This window comes from Pan troglodytes, chromosome 15 (assembly GCF_028858775.2).
Source record: "Pan troglodytes isolate AG18354 chromosome 15, NHGRI_mPanTro3-v2.0_pri, whole genome shotgun sequence".
Lineage (NCBI taxonomy): Eukaryota > Metazoa > Chordata > Mammalia > Primates > Hominidae > Pan > Pan troglodytes.
The window spans coordinates 19271734-19289551 of record NC_072413.2 but is presented as its reverse complement, the minus strand read 5'-3'; the positions used below and the strand labels follow the sequence as shown (position 1 = coordinate 19289551).

At 44.1% G+C, this 17818-nt stretch overlaps 1 pseudogene; it reads left to right on the top strand.

Moving 5' to 3' along the window:
* Window positions 1-13288: 13288 nt before the first annotated feature.
* LOC129137038 (transcription factor NF-E4-like) lies at window positions 13289-16553 on the top strand (annotated as a pseudogene).
* The last annotated feature ends 1265 nt before the right edge of the window (window positions 16554-17818 follow it).

Here is a 17818-nt window from a genome sequence, read left to right as displayed (position 1 = left end):
TCTCAAGGGTTTCCATGGGACCAAGAGTCATGTGGGAGCATGACAGAGGGAGCGTTGGAAGATGCATTTGTATCTTCAGTATCCTAATGAATCCTCTGGAAATTGGTGGTGTGATGGAATGTTTGATTCTAATTCATACTAATGTATGGCTACGATAGTTACCATGCCTTTACAAAGGGCAATCTGAAAAGTCACTAGGACCTTCTAAGAGAGTTAAAATGGAGCCATTTCTCTCACTTGGTTTGTGCTTCTTTTCCTCTCCTGAATAGTGAATTTCAAAGTTCTTTCATTCCTCTTTACTTTAGAAGACAAAGTTGTAGGACCCCTAATCCCGCAAGGTGCTGTAAAGGGGGAGAAAGGGGTCAAGTAAATTTACTGATTAACATTAGTCAATAGTTACCACCTTATGAGGCTTTAAAAAGAATAACCAAAATAGTCACTGAAACCATTCTGAGGAGGTAAAAGTAAATAAAGCCGTCTCCTCCGTGACCTTCATTTCATTTCCATTTTGTTCTCCTGATAGTGATTTTTAAGGGTCCCTAATCCTCTTGTATCCTAGAGGGCCAATACTACAGGAACACTGATCCTACTGGATGCTCTGTTGAGGAGAAAGAGTGATTCTTCCATAGGACCCATTCAAATACATTTAGGAAATCTGCTTCCCGTAATTGGTTCTTAGATATTTACAGTGCCTCTTAGAACATGAAAAGCTCTGTAATAAATTCTATTTATGTTAACTTTTTTCTTTATTTACAAATGTTTAGGCCCTGGAAGACCTTTCCCTATAACTCCTGATAAACTTTGGGAAATGCTCTTGAAATATTTCATGATCCCCTTTGGAGGCTGCAATTCTTTCCCTCCTCATGTTTGCTGTTCAGTCCAGTGTAATCTTGGTGTCACACTAGGTAGTGAACCTGAACATTACACACGATGCCAGTATTTCATGAGAGCCATGACACCTGAAAGCTTTCAAATGCCAATTGAAAGCTGGTGCCATTTACTTTCACAGCACGAAGATCCACAAAGATAACAGGAAAATTTCTTTTCTTTCTTTCTTTTTTTTTTTTTTTTTGAGACAGGGCCTCACTCTGTCATCCAGACTGATGCAGTGGCATGATCTTGGCTCACTGCAACCTCCACCTCTTGGGCCCTAGGGATCCTTTCACTTCAGCATCTCAAGTAGCTGGGACTATAGGTGTGCGCCATCACACCCGCTAATTTTTGTATTTTTAGTGGAGATGGGGTTTCCCTATGTTGCCCAGGCTGGTGTTGAACTCCTAGACTCAAGTAATCCTCCCACCTCAGCCTCCCTAAGTGCTGGGATTATAAGCGTGAGCCACTGCGCCCGGCCAAAAATAACATGAAAAATTATTTTAGTTCTCTTTCACTCAGATAAGCATGAAAGCTGATTACTTCTCTTCTTCTGATAAAGGTCTCTATGCTTCTTCCGAGAGAGAGGTTTTGGAACAATGGGAAGAGTCTGAATTGAGTCTTTCTGTCCTCGATCATGACCTGAGCAGTCTGTTCACATCAAGAGCACACAGTCTGTCCTCTTGGGGTGCATTGGGCACCGTGCGAAGGCTGCCTAACCATGTGAGAGCTTGTTCTCCAGATGGGTTAACTGAACCCTCTCAATCTCACAGACTGTGCACATGTCCCTAATTAGTAGCAAGGCTTCCTTCTCCGTTCTCCACCCTTGGAGAACCCTGGAACTGCCCCTACCCCACTCTAACTCCTCTTGTCTACAGCAATGGCTTTAATCTCCTGAGGTCACCCATCACTACCTCCCTTTAATGTATATTCCAGTCACAAATATGGGATAGGGCGAGGTGTGTGGCTCTCATGCAAAAAGCCCACAGGTACAGACAAGGACAGACCTGCAGAAGTCTTTCTTCTGACACCTACATTCTCTCAGTCGTGTACCATATTAGGACCTTGCCAACAGTTCTCTGTCACCTGGTGAATGCCTACTCATATTTCAAGCCTGAATTTAAGTATCAACTACTCCAGAGCCTACCTTGGAATAATTCCTATTCTTTCTTTTATGTTCCTTGCACATTTAAAACTTGTTATTTATAGTTTGGTTCCCCACATAGAACTGTTAAGTCCCTTGAGGACAGGGACCACGTCTTATTTATCTTTGTATACTGACAGTGCGTTGTAGGTGCTTAATAAATAATTGTCAAATAAATGAATTACAGTGAACATCTATCGTAGGAAGGTCTACAAGGTAAAAAGAAGCATAAAGCAACATTCCCTTTACCAGTTTGCTTTCGGTTTAGGTGGAGAGATATGATATGTTTATAGAGAGAGACAACTGAGAGTGCAAGGCTGTAAAAGCACAAAGTCGGCAGTGTAGAAACGGGTTCTGTGAGTTCAGAGAAGGACTAGATCACCCAGGACTGAAATGTTTGGGCAAGTCTTCTGGGTGGTCATGAGTGGTTAGGTGAAATTTGGAGGTGGGTAGGACTTGCATAGGTGGGAAAAGGCACCCCAGGCAGTGGGAATGGCAAATGTTATTCAAAAGGAAAATTCAGACGATGGCAAACAGACAAATGTGGCTAGAGTCTTATATTTAACATTGATGTAATAATTTTATCAAGTGTACTGTTTGTGTTCACATTTGTTAGTTGACCCACAATCTTTTTTGTAGTACACTTTCTCTCCCCAGTGCAGGCTCCAGGCTAGCGTCAGGATGCAGTTAACTGCCAAAACTCTTTAGCTACCTTTAACCTGAATCATTTCCACAGCCTTTCTGTGTCTTTTTGGTCTTCAACATTTTTAAAGAAATCACAAAAGAGAAGACCTTTTTACCCCACCTTTTTGAGAGATTTTATCTTTTAGAGTAGTTTCAGGTTCACAGCCCCCCAACAAGCACAGCCTCCCCCATTATCGACATCCCCCCACCAGAGTGATACAGTTGTTACAACTGAGAAGCCAGCATTGATACAGTATTATCACTGAAAGTCTGTAGTTTATATTAGGGTTCACTCTTGGTCATGTACATTCTGTGGGTTTTGGCAAATGTATAATGACATGCATCCACCATTATAATATCATGCAGAATAGTTTCACTGCTCAAAAATTTTCTGTGTTTGCCTATTTGTCTCTCCCTTCCTCCTTAACCCCTGGCAACTACTGATCTATTTACCATTTTCATAGTTTTGCCTTTTCCAGAATGTCATATAGTTGGAATCATACAGCACATACAGTATGTAGTAGCAGCTACATACAGTAGTAGCCTTTTCAGAATAGCTTCTTTTACTTAATAATATTCATTTAAGGTCCCGCTATGTCTTGTCATGACTTGAGAGCTCATTTCGTTTTAGTGCTGAATAATATTCCATTACTTGGATGTACCACAGTAATTTATCTATTCAGCTCCTGAGGGACGCATTGGTTGCTTCTAAACTTTGACAATTATGCGTAAAGCTGTTATGAACATCCATGTGCAGGTGTTTGTGTGGACATAAGTTTTTAACTCATTTGTGTAAATACCAAGGAGAGTGACAGCTGGATTATGTGTTAAGAGTGTGTTTAGTTATTTTTTTTTAATTTTTTTTGAGATGGAGTTTTGCTCTTGTTGCCCAGGCTGGGGTGTAATGGCACAATCTCGGCTCACTGTAACCTCTACCTCCTGGGCTCAAGAGATTCTCCTGCCTCAGCCTCCCAAGTAGCTTGGATTACAGGCATGTGCCACCACACCCAGCTAATTTTTTGTATTTAGTAGAGACGGGGTTTCACCATGTTGATCGGGCTGGTCTTGAACTCCCGACCTCAGGTGATCCACCTGCCTCAGGCTCCCAAAGTACTGGGATTACAGATGTGAGCCACCGCACCTGGCCTGAGTGTGTTTAGTTTTATAAGACATCTCCTTTTTTAACATTCTTCATTTTGGATTTGTCTGATGTTTCCTTATGATTAAATTCAGGTTATGCATTCTGTTTCAGAATACTGCATAGGTGATGTTGTGTCCTCAGGGCAATAAGCCTGGAGGCCTGAAACATCCATGTGTCCTGCAATGATGATGTCAGTTGTGATCACCCAGGGAAGATGCTGTCAGTTATCTTCATTATATAATTGCTATTTTTTTCTCCATTTCTACTAATAAACAGTTTTTTGGGGGGATACATTAAGGTTTTGCAAACACACTGTTTCTTTTCAAAATTTCCCCTAGATTGGCTGGGTGCAGTGGTTCATGCCTGTTATCCCCACACTTCGGGAGGCCGAGGTGGGCAGATCCCTTGAGGTCAGGAGTTTGAGACCAGCCTGGCCAACATAGTGAAACTCCGTCTCTACTAAAAAATGCAAAAATTACCCAGGTGTGGTGGCGCATGTCTGTAGTCCCAGCTACTCGGGAAGCTTGAGGCAGGAGAATCTCTTGAACCTGGGAGGTGGAGGTTACAGTGAGCCGAGATTGCGCCACTGCACTTCAGCCTGGGCAAAGTGCTCAAGAAAAAAAAATTCCCCTAGATTTAGCATGCATTGATAATTCTTGCTTAATCCACTTTTTGCTATGGTAGTGACAAAATGATAATTTTTAAGTTTCAGCATGCCACATTTAACAGCTAGCTTTCAGCTTTCTACTGTAAGCAAAACCCTATGTTCTTCACATTGGTTTATTTGTGTTTATATTTATTGCCAGTAGGACTCACAAATTTTTATTTTTTCAATGGCTTATAATTCACTATTGTAGTTAATATTTTGGTGCCCAAATAGTCCCAGTATTGGCCACTGAGATCCGTTTCAAGCTACCTTCCGTGTCTCTGTGATATGCTATCCTTTCTGCTTTCTCAGGACTTCATTTTTTTTTGGCATAGCAATATGTTCCAGCCTCATCTTGCACCTGCTCCACCTCAGTCATTTTCCTAAGGTGCCCTGATTTTTTAGTGGGGGATGGTGTTAGAGACCAAGATCTTGGTAGGTGTGTTCTTTGCTGCTGGAGTGTCTTTGTTTCAAGGCTTTTTTAGTGAACAGAGTTAAGAAATATATGCCTGCATTTATCCACAAAAGAACGTACCCATACATAAATGTGTATGCATATGTACATATACATGTTTAAAAAATTATTAGTTTACAGAGATACCTTTAATTCAATCCATCCCCACAGGGTTCTTCCTTGCCTTCCTCCCTTCCATAATTGCATGTCCTTTCTTCCACAGCGTGATTAACAACATTAACCCTTGTACTTATTTGCTTACTCTTATAATAAATCAAAAGTAGTTTAAGAATGCTTTGCTCATACCACTATAATAAACAAGATTGCTAAAAAAAGGTTCAGGATATGAACTTTTTTTCCACCCCCACCCCACTCACCCTGGTTAAGACTGCAGGTTTATACCTAAATAATAAAATCAGGAGAACTAATAAAAGTATTGCTTAGTAAGGCCAGGTGAGGTGGCTCACGCCTGTAGTCTCAGCACTTTGGGAAGCTGGGACAGTTGGATCACTTGAGGTCAGGAGTTCAAGACCAGCCTAGCTAACATAGCAAAACCCTGTCTCTACTAAAAATACAAAAATCAGCTGGGCATGATGGCTTGCACCTGTAGTCCCAGCTACTCAGGAGGCTGAGGCAGGAGAATAGCTTGAACCCAGGAGGCAGAGGTTGCAGTGAGCTGAGATCATGCCACTGCACTCTAGCCTGGGCGACAGAGGGAGACTCCATCTAAAAAAATAAAATAAAATAAAATAAAAAGTACTGTTTAGTAAGTGTGTTATGCAATAACAGATAACCAAAATGATGTTATTAGCTTTAGGTTATGCAGTGGCACTGGGGCTCAAATTCATGCGTAAACTGTGGCCAATTTCCCTAAAGCCCATGCCTTTTTTCGTTATATTATGTTCCACAAAGTCACAGTTGACAAGTTAAGTGGGCATAGAATCAGGAGCAGCAAGAAGTGGTTTAGAGACTGAGATGATAACGGACAGACAGACAGCCAGGCAGGTAGTTTTGGCCATCATGGAGAGAGCACTCTATTTTCTCCCCTTAGGCTGGCCATTGGGCATGATGGACAGATGACAAGGAGCATGCCCTAAGGAGCTGAAAGGTCAGTGAAACTTCACTGCAAACCCAGGACCTCCCCCACAATAGCCTATTCCACCTACTCTTCACTCTCAATCCAATTTTAAATACTTTTCTTTGGAAGGGGACATTTTTTGGAACTTGAGCAGCAGCTCAGAAATGTGAAACAAATACCCCACTGTTTGCTGAGAACTTAAGTCAATAAGGATTTTATTATTCAGGCAAATAAGAGCTGCAACTCCGGTCATCTGAGCTGGCTGACCAGCTTCCAGCTCTGAAGTAGCAATTTCAATGGTCTGCTTTTCTGGGGACAGGGCAAACTGGGGAGATTTGAGGCTGCCCAGTGAGGCTTCTCCAGGAGCCTGACAGGGATTAAGGGTTCAAGAAAGAGCTCAAAAGAAAGGGCACCACAGGGGAGCACAGGCAAGACTGCTGCTGCTCTCTCTTGGTAGTTTCCTTCCTCTCCCCGGCCGCCCTCTGTCTACCACACAGAAGGTTAGTACCCAAAGACAACCTTCCAGGGCAAGAAAACCTGCATTGTTTAAACACTTGTTCCTCCAGCTTTCATCCGCCTCCTACGTTTCCTTTCCACAAATTTCCGTGTTCAGTGTTTCCCCTGGAAGTCTCAGGCACTGCTGTGGCTCCCACAGTCACCCAGGTGGAGAGATGATTAATTGTACACAGTGCCCCAAGTCTCTCTCAGAAACACCACTTTGAACTTCTCCCTGTCTGCTGCACCTTCCCCCAGTGTGACTCTCAGTGTGTCTGCAGTGACTCATAACCTTTGGCAGATGCCTCAAAGCAGGCTCTGCCTGCCTGGTGTTCCTTGACATGTCCCCCTCCTTCTGTGCTGCTCTCCAGTTCTATATAAAGATAGAATGAGGGAACTGTCAGTCTGTCTTTCCTGCCCAGTCAAAAACTTCAATCGTTGTCACTCCTACTAGTTCAGAATGTAAACTTAACTGTTTCTTTTTTGAGAGTTTTGCTCTGTCACCCAGGCTGGAGTGCAGTGACTCAAGCTCGGCTCATCGCAGCCTCTGCCTCCCAGGTTCAAGCGATTCTTCTGCCTCAGCCTCCTGAGTAGCTGGGATTACAGGCGCATGCCACTATACCCGGTTAATTTTCATATTTTTAGTAGAGACAGTGTTTCACCATGTTGGCCAGGCTGGTCTCAAACTCCTGACCCCAAGTGATCCACCTGCCTTGGCCTCCCAAAGTGCTGGGATTACAGACATGAGCCACTCTACCCAGCCAGTAGTTTAAACATAATAGTTACTGTTTTCTGGTTTACCTGGTCTCTTGAGAAGTCAGAAATAAGCCTGTCATTTAATTGAAAGTAATCTTAAAAACCTTGGAGTTTATCTTTCTGATTATCGTAAATGTTCCTGTTGTGACCCTCATTTTTATAAATGAGTTGCCTAAGCAGAATCCCTAGAGTCATCACTTCCCAGGACTTCTGCACTTCTTCTGCTGTTGGACATTCCATTAGTAACAAAGGAAGATCCTGCAAGTTGCTTTATTGTCCTCTTTGCTATAACCTGGGATTCAAATGTCAACACTTTTGGGTATCCATGAACATTTATGGACAAAGACTTGAAACTCAGAGAATAGGATACAGTCATAAAACTTTTGATGTTAAACAGGAATTGATATTTCAAAAATTATTATTTCTTATGTCTTGTACTTGATATATGAAAATAAAAGCTCAGTCTATATTTTAGTTTGTCTAGGTTTGAATAGCGAATATATATTCCTTTCTAGCCTGAACTTAAACAAGTTAGTGAACTTCTCCAAGCTTGCTCAAGTGTAAAGCAGACATAATACTAGCATCTCTCTCTTAGTGTTATTGGGAGTGTTCAAAAAAATTAAATTGGTACACAGGACAATGTAATCCTGTGTTCTATTTGACTTCCTCCTTTCTCTCATTGCCCTAAACCAAGCAATCACCAAGTTCTGTAGATTTTTCTGTCTTCCATATCTTTAACTTCCACTGCTTTTCATTCCCATGGCTTATTTAAGGCCATCCACATTTCTCCTAGATCGTTTACTGTAATTGCCTCTTTGATAATCTCTCTGTTCCCAGGCTGGTCCCCACTTTAATCCATTCTCTACTTTACTGCCAGAGTGGTCTTTTTAAATAATAAATCTGACACCCTATTTAAATGTCTTTATTCCTCAGGATTAAATTCCAGTTCACCCCTCTCCTTGGTCTGGTCCTTCCTTGCTCCCTTCTCCAGCCCCTGTAGACTTCTACTTCAGCCATGCAAGCAATCCAGGGCTTTCAGGGCCCACTGAGCCAGGTCCTCCTCATTTACAGGCCATTGACGTGCTACTGGATTTGTCAGGAAAGTTCTTTCCCTCAACATTACATAGCTCCTACTCATCTTTGGGTATGCACTCAGCTGTGACTTGCCATAGGAAAAATTTCCTAAACCTGTTAGAGTGGGGTAAAGTGCTCCTTTGGGCTCTTTAGCACCAGGAGTCTTCTCTTCTCTTCTCCCCTCCCTTTCCTTCCTTCCTTCCTTCCTTTCCTTTCCTTTTCTTTTTTCTTTCTTTTTTTTTTTCCATAGTTTTGCTCTTGTTGCCCAGGCTGGAGTGCAATGGCGTGATCTTGGCTCACTGCAACCTCTGCCTCCCGGGTTCAAGCAATTCTCCTGCCTCAGCCTCCCGAGTAACTGGGATTACAGGCATGTGCCACCACACCCGGCTAATTTTGTGTTTTTAGTAGAGACAGGGTTTTTCCATGTTGGTCAGGCTGGTCTTGAACTCCCGACCTCAGGTGATCCGCCCGCCTTAGCCCCGCAAAGTGCTGGGATTACAGGTGTGAGCCACCGAGCCTGGCCTAGCTCTAGGAGGCTTTCACGTAACATTATAATTTCCTGTTTATTTGTTTATATTCCTCAATAGACTGCAAAATCAGTGAAGGTAGGAACTGTGTCTCACTCACTCTTGTATCCCCAGTTCCTAACACAACCTCAACACTGGGGAAGCCCTCAATTAATGTTGGGTAAGTAAAGGTACTTATGACAAACTATTAGTTAGCATCCAAGTCCTGTCCTGTACTTATGCAATTGATTTTCTGTTTCAAGGGCACAAAATTTATACTTGTGAAATTTCTTGTTACTGGATATAATCCACTGCTTCAGACTGGTAAGAACTTTGGATCTTGATTCCATCATCCATGTTATTTGCTCTCCCTGACTGAGTAACATGTCATCTATTATTGTGATGAGATTTTGCATCTTCATCCAAGTCACCTGAAAATATGATGAATAAGATAGGCCTGTGGAGACAGGTCTGTGTCACATCATCACATGATCTGGTTTAACCAGTTAGGAAGGTAGTCATTGCATTGAGAGACTTTATCGAGTGCTTTGCAGAAGTAAAGATGCAAAATATTCCCCACATTTCCTAATTCTACCTAAGGCAGGAGATTAGATTAGTCTAACACGATTTCCATGTGAATCTGTGCTGTTATTTATTATCATGTTCACTACAAATCCAAGCAGTAAATCATTATTTTTAATACACTTGCCTGGAATGTTTCCTGGAATTAGTGTGTTTTTTCTGGTTCCACCTACTTCTCATTTGTTTCTACTTCCTCTGGCCCTTTAACAGGCGAGAGCACCCAGGTATCATATCCAATCCTGTCTTTATCTTAGGGGATCTCTCAGGAATATCTCATTCATGTCCTTTTGTCCCAGTCATTCTTGTGCTCATCCTCATTCTCTGGTTTTGAATATTTTGCAACATACTTGTGAAGTGGCGTCATTTGTCTGGGGTAAATACCCGAGGTTCATCGTCTCGCATCAAGGAAATTGAGAATTCAGACAAAAGAAGTGGGTTTAGGGCCGGGCGAGGTGGTTCACGCCTGTAATCTCAGCACTTTGGGAGGCCAAGGCGGGCGGATCACCTGAGGTCGGGAGTTTGAGACCAGCCTGACCAACATGGTGAAACCCTGTCTCTACTAAAAATACAAAATTAGCCAGGCATGGTGGCGCATGCCCGTAATCCCAGCCTCTCAGGAAGCTAAGGCAGGAGAATCGCTTGAACCCGGGAGGCAGAGGTTGCAGTGAGCCGAGATCGCGCCACTGCACTGCAGCCTGGGTAACTGAATAAGACTGTCTAAACAGCAACAACAACAACACAAAACAAACAAACAAAAAACCAAAGCCACCTCCTTAAGAATTACTCATTCCTCGGGTATCTCCCATGTATATAGGAAATAAACAAGTAAATAAATGTAAGTTTGTTTTTCTCTTGTTAATCTGTCTTTGGTTTCAGGGCTCCTCTCCAACTAAGAACTCATAAGATTTCAGTAAAAAAAAAAAAAAGTTTCCCCTTCACCACACTGCCTAATTTTAACCTATAAATTTTTAAAAACCTTTGTTACATAAATAAAATGTGTGTGAATCAGATGAGTTATGGCAAGGATAGCCAGTAATAAAACATGAAGGCCCGGCGCGGTGGCTCACGCCTGTAATCCCAGCACTTTGGGAGGCTGAGGCGGGCGGATCACCAGGTCAGGAGATCGAGACCATCCTGGCTAACACGGTGAAACCCCGTTTCTACTAAAAATACAAAAAATTAGCCAGGCGTGGTGGCGGGCGCCTATAGTCCCAGCTACTCGGGAGGCTGAGGCAGGAGAATGGCGTGAACCCGGGAGGCGGAGCTTGCAGTGAGCCCAGATTGCGCCACTGCACTCCAGCCTGGGCGACAGAGCGAGACTCCATCTCAAAAAATAAAAATAAAAATAAAAAATAAAACATGAAAACAAGGAACTAAAGAGGTAGAATTGGCTGTGGGTTCGTTGAATGCTGTACCTTCACCTGAATTGCCCGGGGCCAAAAAGCATTTCAACTATTCAGTTATCTCCTTTCCCTTTAATTCTACGCTTACCAAGCAACCTTCTAATTAAAATCTTAGATTGCATTGGTCATGCTGACATCTGTATTTCAGGAAGTGTGACAGTTATCCTTTACATATTAAAAAATATCATTCTAGGTTATATCTGAGTAATCTATGAGTTTGGTTAAGCACCCCCCCTTTTTTTTTCTGAAAACAATGTCACAACTTGAGCCAACAAACCTAAGCACCATGATACGTGATGAATAATTCACCAGGTAAATGCTATATTGTGAATATTATCACACTAAGTCAGAAGGCATTTTGTGTTGCTATCCTTATTTTGTCTGCTTTCAAACATTAACAATTTCCAAATAAAATGTTATTTTTATAACATAGGTCACATTAGTTTTTGTGTGTGTGTCTTTATCCTCCTTTTCTTCATAGCACAATCGTCTAATTGATATATAACTACTTCAAATATAGAACTATTTTCAAAAAGATAATCATATATGGACCTCTGTGTCTGGTCATTTCTATACTCTTGCTATAACTCTAGAAGCTTAAAAATGATCTATGTTTTTTCTCCTACTTAATTACTTACAGAAAATGCTACAGTAGTTTCTTTCTTTTCAAATTCCCTAACCACCATTTTCTCTCATATCTTATTGATTTGGCCAGGACTTCCGAAACAATATCAAATAATAATAAATATTACTGGTATCATTTGCTGATTCTAATTTTAGGAGGATACGTCTAGGTAGATAAATGTTGGTAAGTCCTAGATACTCTTCCTGACTTTTTCGTGGTCAGCTTGGCTAATTGATTACAAAACCCTAAGGGTAGCTGCCTGACTGACTAGATTTGGCTCGTCAAATGAAACCCACTAGTCATGCGGATCTAAATACCCTTAGTATAGTAAGGAAACATTTTTTCTATTCCTTTAAAAGATCAACATGCATAGCCGGGTGTGGTGGCTCACGCCTATAATCCCAGCACTTTGGGAGGCCAAGGCGGGCGGATCACCTGAGGTTGAGAGTTCGAGACCAGCCTGACCAACATGAAGAAACCCCATCTCTACTAAAAAAAATACAAAATTAGCCGGGCGTGGTGGTGCATGCCTGTAATCCCAGCTACTTGGAAGGCCGAGGCAGGAGAATAGCTTGAACTCAGGAGGTGGAGGTTGCGGTGAGCTGAGATTGTGCCACTGTACTCCAGCCTGGGCAACAAGAGCAAAACTCTGTCTCAAAAAAAAAAAAAAAACAAAAAAAAATCAACATACAACATACTTTTTCAATCTTGTCAAGTCATTTGTTTTAAATAAAGTCTCTTGAAGTGATTGTGGTTTCCAAGTACTTCTGATTATCAAGACTGTCTGGATTTCTGGGTTTTGCTTTATTTCTTTTCTTGAGAAGGTATAAACCAAAAATAAAATTCTAAGCCCCCCAACAATCTGAATGGACCCCTCCCCTCAGGCAAAAGCATTCTAAAGTTAACCTGAAAAACTAGTGCAGGCCATCATGGGAAGGGGGAGTTGGACACACCTCATTATACCCTCCTCCCTTTTGGAATTCAGGGTTAGCTGACCAGCCTTAACATCAACACAGACTTTAAGACTAATACAACAGACTCTTTAAGTCTGATAAGAAACATTTACAATCTATTGTCTCTGAAGTCTGCTACCGGACACTTTATCTGCATCATAAAACCTTGGTCTCTACAACTCCTTATCATAACCCAGACATTCCTTTGTATTGATTCCAGGTCTTTATTTTATTTATTTATTTTGAGACAGAGTCTCGCTCATTGCTCATTGCCCAAGCTGGAGTGCAGTGGTGTGATCTTGGCTTACTGCAACCTCCACCTCCCAGGTTCAAGCGATCCTCCTGCCTTAGCCTCCCAAGTAGATGAGACTACAGGTGTGTGCCACCACACCCAGATAATTTTTGTATTTTTAATAGAGATGGGGGTTTTGCTATACTGGCCAGGCTGGTCTCAAACTCCTGACCTCAGGTAATCCACCCACCTCAGCCTCCCAAAGTGCTGGGATTACAGGCATGAGCCACCATGCCTGGCCAAGGTCTTTAGATAATAATTTTTTTTCTTTGAGACACAGTCTCTGTCACTCAGGCTGGAGTGCAGTGGTGTCATCTTGGCTCACTGCAACCTCTGCTTCCCGGGTTCCAGTGATTCTCCCACCTCAGCCTCCCAAGTAGCTGGGATTACAGGCGCACCTCATCATGCCTGGCTAATTTTTGTATTTTTTGGTAGAGACAGGGTTTCACCATGTTTCCCAGGCTGGTTTCCAACTCCTGACCTCAAGTGACCTACCTGCCTCGGCCTTCCAAAGTGCTGGGATTACAGGCATGAGCCACCGTGCCCAGCCAATAATGGCTCTTTCAACCAATTGTCAATCAGAAAATGTTTGAAACTGCCTATGACCTGGAAGCTGACCGCTTCCAGTTTTCCTGCCTTTCTGAACTGAACCAGTGTACATCTTACATGTACTGACTGATGGCTTATGTTTCCCTAAAATATATAAAACCATGTTGTAGCCTGACCACCTTGGGCACATGTTCTCAGGATCTCTTGAGGGCTGTGTCATGGGCCATTGGTCACTCACATTTGGCTCAGAACAAACCTGTTCAAATACGTTACAGAGTTTTGACTCTTTTCATCAACAAAGGAAAACAACTAAGATGGAGGTGGTGGTGGTTTTAGTCACTGCTGCTGCTATGTGCACCCTCCCACCCACCTCCCAGCAGCGGCTCATTCTCACAAGGCTCTGCGTAAAAACATTCCTCCTCCCCCTACTTTTTGCAGCTTATTGCTTTAGAATTCCTGTGATATTTGCCAACCTCTTTCTTGTCTCAAAGTATGTGTGGCCCTCTAGTGGAAACTTGGAGCCTCCTGGTATTTGGGAGTTAAGTATCCCCAGGTCTTCAAAGTGAGATGCCAAACTCATTCCAAAACTTGGGGTCTGAATTAGAAACATCTAGATTTCCACCTGTCCATGATAAAAACTGTAAGATTCTCCCTGAGGCCTGAAAGCTTGAAGGGATGAGTAACTCCTCCCTTCTCAGGCCCAGTCCCAAGGCACAAGGCTATTTGTGTCAGCAGCGTGCACCAGCAAGGTAGCCGAAGCAGGAAGACAGCCAGCTGGAAGACCCCTACCCTGGTGGGAAGACACATACCCCTGAAGATCGAAAAAGAGGCCGTCTGGGTACTGTAGTATGTAGTACATAGCAGTCACGTCAAACTGGGACACTTCCTATTTACAGGAGACGATAAAACCCCTGCTCTGTCCTCATTTTGGTGCTGACGCCATTTTAGGCCTCAGCCCGCCTGCACCCAGGCGCTCATTAAAACAGCATGTTGCTCCACACCGCATCGTGTTGTCTGTTGGCTCCCTCTCGGGGTTCAAACAGATACAAGAACCTTACATTTTGGTGCCAAAACCCGGGAGAGGCTCAGGTCTGCATACCCTGTGGACCTACCCCTCCACCCCGGAGAGCAGGCCACAGCAGCCGGACAAAGGAAGCTCCTCAGCCTCCAGTCACCTCTCTGTGCGTGCACACCGGTCACTGATCTCGCCTACTGGTAAGTTTCCCCAGGAGCCTGGTTAACAGGGAAAAATCCGCATGGTTTCTCTTGGTTTCTCTGGTCCGAAAATCCAACATTGGTCCAAGAAGGCTCTGGCGTGTGCCAAGCACTTGCTGATCATCTGGTCTTAGGGGGACACCTCTAAGCCATTCGATCCCATTCCAGGAATGAAAAAGGCAGCGGTGACGATCGCTCCTTTTATCGTCTCCCTCTGGCCATCCAGGACAGTGTCCTTTTCCCTGTTTTCCCGAGCCTACCCTCCTTTATTAAAAACTCCCAGTCGTCCATTCCAAAAAATAGCCCTCTAGGCTGCCTCATAAAAAAACCTGCAAACCTTAGGCCTCAGCCAAGATATCTGCCCTAAGCACGTTGTCTTTTTTGTAATTCAGTCTGGCCACAATATGAATTGGATAATGGGTCCAAATGGCCTGCAAATGGAGCACTCGACTTCACAATTTTAACTGATTTAAGCAATTATTGCCAACGACTGGAGAAATGGGGAGAAATTCCTTATGTCCAGGCGTTTTTGCACTCAGATCACAACCCGAACTCTACAATTCTTGCTTACCTGTTCAAATCCTTCTCCTCCATTCTTGCCGCCCTGATCGCCTTTCTTCTCCTGACCCTACCTCTTTTTCCTCGTTGGGTCCAGCAGACTGCTGTCCACCCCTCCCAGCCCCTACCTTTCCCTCTCAACCGTCTTCTTTAACCTCCTAAGCCTCTTCTTTGTCTTCTCAGCCACCATCTTCCCAGCTGGCATCACCTCCAAATGTACCCACTTCCCTTCCTACACCCCGCCCCCTTCTCAGGTCAACTCTAGCATTGCCTGTACCCATTCTCTTTCCTCACTGCCCTCTCCTGAGGCCTATAAACCCATCCCACCACCTTAAGCCCCTATCTATCCTCCACTGCCTATCAACTCAACCCCGCTTCCCCCTTCAAACCCTCAGCAGGAACCAACCACTTCTGGCTTCTTCCTTCTCTCCTGCCCATACTTGCTTGGGTATCATCTTTGGCCCATGTCCCACCCTTACTTCAGCGCCAGTGCTAGAGTGCCCCCCTCGGGAAGTAGCAGGAGCTAAAGGTATTGTTAAAATTCATGTTCCCTTCTCCCTCACTGATCATTCTCAAATTAACAAAAGACTCATTTCCAGAAAACCCTACCTCTTATATTAGGAAGTTTCAGTATCTTACCCAGTCTTATAAACTAACTTGGCATGACCTCTACATTACCCTCTCTTCCACCCTCACCCCAGAAAACCAAGACCATATCTGGGCCCTAGCTCAGGCACATGCTGATACACTTAATGACTGGGCTGCCCAGCCCACTGGTACAAAGGCAGTCCTCAGCCAGGACCCCCACTAGGATTATCAAGATGGGGCCCCTGGACGCTGCTGTCAAGACCGAATAATTGTGTGTCTCCTTGCAGGACTCAAGACGCAGTCAACTATGAAAAACTTTCAGAAATCACCTAAGGTCCTGACGAAAACCCAGCCCTTTTTCTCTCTCGTTTAACTGAAGCCATGAGAAAGTATACCAACCTAGATCCAGCCAACCTAGAAGGAACCACTATTTTAAACCTTGGCTTCATCTCCCAGTCCACCCTGATATTCAGTGCAAGCTTCAGAAGCTTGATGACGGCCCTCAAACCCCACAAGACCTTCTTAATTTAGCCTTCAAAATCTTTAACAATCATAATGAGGAAAGTAAAAGGCAAAAAACAGGCAGAGTTTCAAATGCTTGCCTCCGCCATCAGGGGCCCTGCAGGCCCACGGGGCTGCAGCTCCACATGGAGGCCTCCTAGCAATCCACCTCCACCTGCTGCCTATTTCAAGTGTGGCAATGAAAGCCACTGGTCCAGACAATGCCCAAACCCAGGTAAGCCCACCAGGCCATGCCCCCTCTGCAGAGGACCCCACTGGAAGTTGGACTGTGAGCAGCCCCCGCAAGGACTGCCCCCATCCCTTCCTGAGCCGGCCAAAACCTCCTACTGGGATCTCATCGGCCTTGCTGCTGAAGACTGACGGTGCCCTGGAATGGACGCCCTGGCAACTACCATCGCTTCATCTGAGCCAAGGGTAACCCTGATGGTGGCAGGTAGGACAGTATGTTTTTTTTTTCAATTAATACCGGGCAACCTACCCTACTTTACCTAAATTTTCAGGACCCACCCAGTCCTCCCAAGTCTCTGTTGTAGGAATTGATGAAGAAGTCTCCAAACCCCGAGCCCCCCTCCACTTTTCTGCTCCCTGAACACCTTTTCCTTCACTCACTCTTTCTTAGTCCTGTCCTCTTGCCCAACTCCACTCCTAGGCAGAGACATCCTTTCAAAACTCCACACTACTCTCCACCTCCACGTTCCCCATGGTACCCAACGCATCAACCCAGACCCCTCCGGAGCTTCTAACTTTCTTCTACTCCTCCAACCTCCCATATTAAAACATGCAACTTTTCCTTATCCCCCAACCGTAGTTAACCTTGCTGTTTAGGATACTTCCACACCCTCAGTCGCAGAACACCACACCCCCGTCCACGTTACCCTTAAGGAGCCCACCCAGTTCCTATCACAGAAGCAGTATCTCATCCTCCAAACAACTCTCATAGGCCTAAAGCCTATCATTTCTCACCTCCTTGCCTGTCACCTACTCCGCCCAACAAACCCCCCTTTTAACACACCAGTTCTACCTGTTAAAAAGCCAGCTGGAACTTAATCACTCAGTCCAGGACCTCAGGCTCATTAACCAAGCTGTACTCCCAGTATGTCCAGCAGTTCCTAACCCATACACTTTACTTTCCACAGTTCCCTCCAATACCACCCATTTTTCTGTTCTAAACCCAAAGGTTGCTTTTTTTTTCACAATTCCTTTACACCCTGATTCCCAAAACCTCTTTGCCTTTATGTGGGAAAACGCCGACACCCACCTTTCACCTCAGCTCACCTGGTGCGTGCTACCTCAAGGTTTCAGAGACAGCCCCCACCTTTGTAGACTGGCCCTTGCTCGCAATCTCTGTACCTTATCCCTAAAACGGTCCACTGTCCTTCAATATGCTAATGATCTGCTCCTGGGTAGCCCCTCTCAAAAAAACTGCAACACCCATACTATCTCTCTTTTAAACTTCCTGGCAGAACGAAGGTATCAAGTCTCCCCTAAGAAAGCACAGATATGCACCCCTTCAGTCACCTACCTAAGTTCAGCCCTTGCCCCAAAAACCCGAAGGCTCACAACCAACGGCATATCCCTCCTCCGTTCCCTCCCACCTCCACAAACTAAGCAAGAAATTCTCTCTTTTCTAGGACTAGCAGGATATTTTAGCCTCGAGGTTCCCTCCTTCACTCTACTTGACAA